This window comes from Asparagus officinalis, chromosome 5 (genome assembly GCF_001876935.1).
Source record: "Asparagus officinalis chromosome 5, Aspof.V1, whole genome shotgun sequence".
Classification (NCBI taxonomy): domain Eukaryota; kingdom Viridiplantae; phylum Streptophyta; class Magnoliopsida; order Asparagales; family Asparagaceae; genus Asparagus; species Asparagus officinalis.
Window position 1 is genome coordinate 22185366 of NC_033798.1, and position 8212 is coordinate 22193577.

Here is an 8212-nt window from a genome sequence, read left to right on the forward strand (position 1 = left end):
CAGTGCCTGAATTTGTTGCTCATGCATTTCTCTCATACTCTGCATGGCCATCTGCATTTCAAACCTGAAGGTCTCCTGTTGTTTAGCCATGGCTTCTTCGAGCATCTTGGTTGTCCCTCGCTGGATACCGTATTATCTGATGCGACTGCGGAGCCAGCATCAGATTCTTCATCTTCTGAAGGTAGTCTTGTCCGAACCCTACCATAAGTTCCTCGTGTAATGGCTCCAGACTGCAGACGAGTTAGATACCAGGGTACTTCCGGAATTGACTCGGGATTATCCCTTGTCGATGCCCTTTTGCTGGTCATATTGGTGGTGACCCTCGGAAATTCTCCATCTTCAACCACCGTTCTTCTTTGCCGGAAACGCCTATGCCTTGGTTTTGGTGCTTCGATACTAAGCCTTTCGAACACCAAAACTCTCTCGGTGACTGCCTTGATGCAGTTGCACTCAGACAGTACCGTCCGAATGAGCTTTAAACAAGGGCACTGAGTTTCTAGCCTTCGAGGACTTCTTTTTCTGGTTTTGCTCGTACCCCCAGCACAATAGTACAGCTCGTCCGTTTGAAAGTCGGAGTAACCTATCGTGTGTTGGCACGATTTCTCAGGTATAACGTAATCATCCTCAGACGATAACGTTTCCTTCTGAGAGCGAACTACCTTCTTCGGGCTTTCAAAAGTTACGCGCCTCGAAATATGCCTTTTTGGGCATGAGTTCTCAGCGGGCTCTTGGACTTCAATGCGCAAATTGGTGCGCATAGCTGCCCTGATTTCTTTATCACGTTGGAGATGACGGCGACCCCCAGCGTGTTGAGTCGTTCTGGGCTTCTTCATTGGGCCCAAACTCTCTTGAACTGGAGCTTTGCCTCTCTCGTCGGGAATTGCACCGAGGCGCTCCAAGATTGACTTCCTTTGTAATTGATTCCATTGCACTCTTAAATAACAACTTTTTGAGTTACAAAGATCCGGTCTTTTTATAAGATCCGGTTACAATGAAAATCAAAGAAAAAGAAAAAGAAAGATTACAACTTTTTATCCTTGTTTGTCGAACAAATCGCGAGCTCCTGTTTTGCGGTCACTCGCTTGTGTGGGTTCTTTGCCTGCGCCGGGGTTTATCCGTGGACCACCACGCGATCTAGATCCGGTCGGATCTACGTAGTACGACGGTTATTATTTCACCAAGGAAATAATAGCCGGGGGTGGCCGAGCCCCTCAGGGTATTTGGGTTCCGTTGTTTTGTTGTTGTTCCCGTTTTGTCCGTTGTATCCGTTTTTCAGTTGACTTAGACTCTGATTTGGCAGTAAATCCGATTCCTGTTTTGGCAGTAAATCCACTTCTGAGTTCGAGTCCGAAACTGATCTTGATTCGATCGTGATTCGTCCGAGTCCGCTCTTGTTTGAATGACTCGTTGATTCCCCGAACCGTTGGCTTGATTCCACGCTCGAATGGATGTATTCCGTTGCTTGCGTGCGATTCGTCAACCTCGTCGCCTCGTTGGTTCGTCGGTTTGTGCCGAGCTATGCTAAGGGACCTATAAGCAATTTTATATGCCTACACCTACTTAAGCACCTTCCCCGACAACGGCGCCAAAAACTTGATGCGGCATAAACATGTAACAAAAAGGTTGCAAGTGCACAACTGTGTCAAGTTATAGTATAAAGATATCGATCCTACGAGGAAGGTGTTTTTGTAGGAGAAAATATAAAATCGGTTCTTATGTTGTGTGCATGACAAATAGGAGTGATGAGTGAATGTGATTGTGGAGAGATAATGAGAGTGATAGTGTGTAGATCAATGTGTTTGAGAATAAATGTGATCAATAAGGCAAGAAAAATGAAGAACAAAATTCTAGAATAAAAGAAAATGCAAGAAAATAAAGATGGAGGATTCAATTATAGATATGGGTAATCTAAAATTGAACCCACTTCTTAGAAAAGGGAGATTCCCTAGAGGGTTCTAGCCTAAAGGCGAATCAAACCAAATAAAAATAAATAAAAAGAAAAACTAAATCCAAGAGGGTTCTAGCCACAAGGTGAATAGTGCAAGAAATTAAAATCTAACTACAAAATAAATTTCAAAATCTAAACTACAAAATAAATTGCAAGAATTAAATACAAGAAAATAAATCTAATCTATAAGCATGAAATAAATCTAATCTATAAGTAAGAAATAAATCTAAGGTAAGAGGGTTCTAGCCTCTTGGTTATTTAACAAGAAAATAAAATCTAACTATAAGCATAGAAATAAATCTAAACTAATAAGCAATAAAAAAGAAATAAAAGAGAAAAAGAAAAGAAATGTAAACCTCTAAACAATTCTTCATCTCCGTCTTCATCATCCAACAAAGAGAAGAAATATTTAAAGTGGTAAAAAAATTATTATTATTAATTGTAACAAAAAGTTATAAATTTGGAAGGCCTTCTCAATTAAGAGTAGCCCTCCTCTCTAAAAGGAGTTACAAAAATTTTCACACCTCTAACCCCTCACTCTCTACCCCTCTTTATAGTAAACATCAGTGAATGAGAGCCATTGGATTAAAATCTTATCCAAAAACATCAAAAATCAGCCTTAGATTCGTAACTAACTGCCCTGGGTATCAATGCCTATATCGATGCAGGCATCGATGCCTGCATCGATGCTGGCATCGATGCTGCCATCAATGCAGGCATCGATGCCTGCCCTTCTCCTGTGTGCTTTCAGTAGATCCTCTTGTACATTCTTTACCAAAAAGTCTAACCAGGCTTACAAAAAAAACACACACACAGTTTTTCTAAGGCTCAGCACAACTATCCCTAGAGTCCTTCCTCATTTTCTTCAAAGGCCTCCATGAAGAACTCAGCCCCTTCGAGTCATCCCCTCTTTTTACAGACCTCCATTGGTGGAGGAAGGGCCATCGCTTCATGTTTATAGGAGAACGAGGAGGAGCACCCCATCTCAAGAAACTCCTCTCCGTCTAGAGTTTTGGTCTCCTAAAGACTGAGGTAACACCAGAGCTTCTCAAGATCTCCAGCCTCGAGATCACTAAGGGCCCTTGCCTCCAACACATTATCCTACACCTCGGGCCAACCCAAGCAGGATAGTATATTGTCGACACCAAACACCCAGATGAAGAACCTCTCCCATTCTTCGTCCAGCTTAGGGAGATCGAAGTCCAAGTGGAGATTGCCCCGACAACGGAAAAAATAGTGTGGGTCGCCCTTAATAGACCCCACACTAACCACGTGCCCAAGCAAACTAATGCAGGGCACCACGTCCATCTCAAAGTGGACATCTATAAACACCATCAAGATATAGATGGCGTAAGGATGGAACTGACAGGGGGAAACCCCTAAAGCCGTAAAAACTTCCCTTACAAAAGGATGCAATGGCAGGTGCAACCCACACTCCAGATACGCCCGATAAAGAGGCACCCGGTCTTCACCGTGCATATGCACTAGAGTTGAGCTGTCCGGTGCCCTTATGGTCATCATCGTGTGAGAAATGCTATACGGATCATGCAACTAGTCTTGTCCAAAGTCATCCTCGACCTGGATAGAAACAAGACCTTGAGTTTCTTCTCGCGGTCATTCTGGGGAAAAGCCATGTTAAAATCTCTTAAGGGGTCAAAGGATCAACGAAGAGAAATATTCCTGACAAAGAGTGTTCTTTTAAAACAGCACCAGAAACTATTTATAAGCCTCTAAAGAGGCATGCGGAGCCCAAAAGGCACAACCTTAGAGCAACCAAGGAAGATTCACTTCGAGAATTGGAACAGATTGCTCGAAATAACAACCGTCACTCGTAATTCACGCCAATAATTAGCAAGAGAGGCACCTTTTACTCTACCTACGATGCCTCGTTTCCTTAAAAAAAGCGGTTCCTGATACTGATCATCAGCTCACGGAGATTGGCGGTTAGCGAGGCCTATGCCACGTCTCCAACCACGATCAACTAGCTAAGAAATCCCCAAGATATAGAGCAAGCTTGTATCTATTTTTCTCAGACTCGACTCAAGTAAACTTCGAATGAAAGGGGCCAACTGTTATGGTAATTTATCATCCAAAGATAGAAATATCAAGAGAATGTCTACATAAGCCCAAGGGAGTCATGGTCCAAACCAACTTAGAGGCTCAAAAGCCCAGTCAAGGTTATGTCCCTCGACCGGACGAGCAGACAAGCCATATTTCAGTCAAGGATCATCATGACCGACTCGAAGTACGGGATCAGCCACCCTCTCGCAAATAAGATGACTCCTCGAGTAAACGACTCGACTATATACCTGACTCGAAGCTCGCTCGACTATTGGGTCGCCAAATCATAATGATGGCTCACAGATCAACCCGTCTCTGTGACGTCCCTGGGTTCACACAAGGCTGCAGTCCCAGGTGAAACCAAGAATGTCAAATCTGCCATGCACCACACCATGCAATAACATGTTTCACCATCACAATTAACACCCATCTAGTAAAATCAACAACAGGTGTAGGTACAAAAACAAGTAAAAGATATTGCAAGAAACAACTAATGAAATAATAGTGATCACATTAATATCTCATCATCCAACATACAGAAAAATATAGTCAATGTCAGAATAGATAAACGGGAATGCTCAACAAGTCTCAAATACAAGTATCCAACAAGAGGAAATAAGGCACACTGCCTTTATAATTTTTAGAATAAGACTCTCAAATGTCTAAACAAAAGTCTACTGTGGAACTCCCAAAGAAAAATATATAACTAAATAGACGGCTGAAGCTAAAATGCATCGCCATCAACCTGCGACTCTCCGGGCTCCTGGCTCGTTACCTGAAAGGGGGAGGGACAACGAGCGTCAAATCGCTAGCGAGCAACATCACAACCAACCCCAAGGGAAATAGGGCTCGTTGTATAAGAAAATACAGTTAATACATAATAGATCTAAAATCATTGATCTTACTAAAGAGGATTTTAGTATTTAGAAATTTACAACACAAGCATAGGTCCGTCGAGCGAAATAATCCAAACAAGGAAACCCTCATGTATATACCTTATATCTCAAATTGTAAATCCCTAAACACTAAATCCGAGGTTCTAGTACAGGAAACAATAATAAAAAAAATACAACTAATCTCAGAGCATAAGTACGGTGCCATGTCATGGCTTACATGAGCATCATGTTATTACTTACATGTATGTCATGTTATAATCTACATAAGTGTCATGTCATAAACTCCTTTGAGAAAGTCATATACAGGGTTAAGAAATATGTCCGATACAGGAACTAGATATTGTGGTTTCCAAACACATGAAAAGAAATGTCAAATGTCCAACACGAGGACTGAAATGGATTATAGTCCAACACGAGGACTTCTATGGATTATAGTCCATCACGAGGACTGTGTAACTGTGAAAAGTATATGCGGACAAATATACATAATCTAAACTCGCACGCATCTCGGTGTACATATCTAAACTTGTGTCAAAAGTCAACCTACATGTACAGACAAATCATTAACATGGTAAACTAGGGTCAGGTTATCGAGGCGACCCCGAAAAGTAACTCAAACAGGTCAAGAATCTATAAAACATCTCATCACTCGACTGAGGTGTCGACTGATGACATCAGTCGACTCATATGTCGATCGAAAAAGCTCAGGCAGTACAGCCTTAGCTCACCAGTCGACTGATCAGTCGACTGAGAAGCTGAGAAAACACAATCAGCCCGTCAGTCGACTGATCAATCGACTGATGACTAAAATTTGCCCGTCGGTCGACTGATCAGTCGACCAATAGACTGCAGAAACTCTGTACAGGTTGTTATTTACCCAAAATTTGATCTAAACTCATCCCCATCAATCCCAAGCATGAAAATACTGATATTAACATGTATGAACTAAACTGAAACAAAAATTTCATGTGTGAATACACAAACAAAACCCTAAACATGTGTATTTATATTTTAAAACATTTTTAAAACAAAGCTCATGTTAAATCTCTTGTAAAAACATTTCAGATCTAGATCTTCGATTCACAAAATGTTGGTGGGTTTTTAATATTCTGAAATCACATATCTTCCCACTATATGCCATAAAAATCAATCATTTGTACAAAAATTACATTTTTGGCTCATCAAAACTCATAAAAACCCTTTGAAATCGTTTCGAAAAATAGGACAAGGTTGGGCGAGATGTTACTCGCCTCTGGGGTGATGAGAAACTCCTAGATCTGAGAGAGAGTGGTTCCCCTTCGCTGCAATGTGAAGATCCCGACGAAAATCCTCCAAGTTCTTCCCCAAATCACCAAGAACAAAACTAGGGTTTGAGATAGGGGAGAGGGGGCTAGGGTTTTCTCAGATCTGAAGATGAGAGGGGTGGTTTTGGGTGAAAAAGAATATATGTGAACAGCTAAACCCGACCCAAACCCGAACCAAAAACAAAACAGACCCGAAACCTGAAAAACTGGAAATCAGCGTATCAGTCGACTGATGTGTCGACCGATACAGTCAGTCGACTGATGTGTCGACTGATCTGGAAAAATTCAGTTTTTGTGCATGTTTTGCTAATTTGTAAAACCAACGCACAAAACTCTATACCCATACTCTTATATCATCTCAAATAACTTGCTATCATGTACTACAATAACCTCAAGCTATTTATCATAAAAGAATTATTTATTTACTAATAATTCACATATATTCATATAAAAATTACGGGGTTCTACATTCTTCCCCACATAGAAGAATTTCGTCCTCGAAATTCGGAAACTATAGGCATCTCACCCCATGAACTTCCAGATAAACATATAGAGATATTTATACTTAACGATCTAAAATGGTAATATTCCCGCTCAAACCTTAATCTAGTGGAACTAGTACATCGAGTGAAAAATCCAAACAAGGAACCCCCCATATATATACCATGTGTTCTGAAAGATTAAGAATTAAGCGCGAACATTCCCATTCTAGTGTTAAATGTAAATATAACCAAATATATAAATATCATACAAGATACATATCGTAAAAATTTAAATTTTACTTGTTCAAACAGGTGTGGGTAGTCGCGACGCAAATCCTCTTCGCGCTCCCAAGAAATCTCCTCAATGCCTCCTCGGTTCCACTGAACTTTCACCAAGGGAATTACTTTGTTTCTAAGTCTCTTGTCCTATCTGGCAAGAATACGAACTGGAATCTCGACAGTAGTCAAATCCTCCTGAAGCTTAATCTCTGGTGTATCCAATACTCGCTGCTGCTCCTCATCATGCAAATGTTTCTTGAGCATAGAAACATGAAACACATTGTGTATACTAGACATCGATGCTGGAAGATCTAGTCTGTATGACACAACTCCAATGCATGCCAAAATCTGGAATGGTCCAATATATCTCGGTGCAAGCTTCCCCCGTCGTCCGAATCGCTGCACGCCCTTCATAGGCGATACCTTCAACATAACTGAATCCCCAACCTGAAACTCCAAGGGTCTTCGCCTCTTATCTGCATAGCTCTTCTGTCGACTCTGAGCGGCTAGGATTCGCTCCCTGATCAAGGCTACCTTCTCGGTAGTCTGCCTCACCAGCTCCGATCCAAGCATCAAGCTATCCTCCGGCTCTGCCCAATATATCGGTGATCTACAGGGTCTCCCGTACAATGCCTCATACGGAGCCATGCCGATTGTCGCTTGATAACTGTTGTTATAAGCGAACTCTATTAATGGAATGTGATCCTCCCAGCTGCCTTGAAAGTCAATGACACACGCCCGCAACATGTCTTCCAACACCTGATTCACTCTCTCTGTCTGACCATCCATCTGTGGGTGGAAAACACTGCTAAATGATAATCTGCTGCCAAAAGAGTCCTGAAAACTCCTCAAAAAGTGTGAAGTGAACACCGAACCTCGATCCGATATAATCGTGTCTGGAACTCCATGAAGTCGAACTATCTCCCGGATAAATATCCTCGCATATGCCTCGGCAGTATAGGTAGTCCTCACTGGAATAAATATCTGATACAATCTTGTCTGGAACTCCATGAAGTCGAACTATCTCCCGGATAAATATCCTCGCATATGCCTCGGCAGTATAGGTAGTCCTCACTGGAATGAAATGTGCCGACTTCGTCAACCGGTCCACAATCACCTGAACTGAATCATTCCCTTTCTTTGACTTCGGCAACCCTACAATAAAGTCCATAGAAATGTCTGCCCACTTCCACTCTGGAATGAGTAAAGGTTAAAGTGTTCCTGTCGGTCTCTGATGCTCTG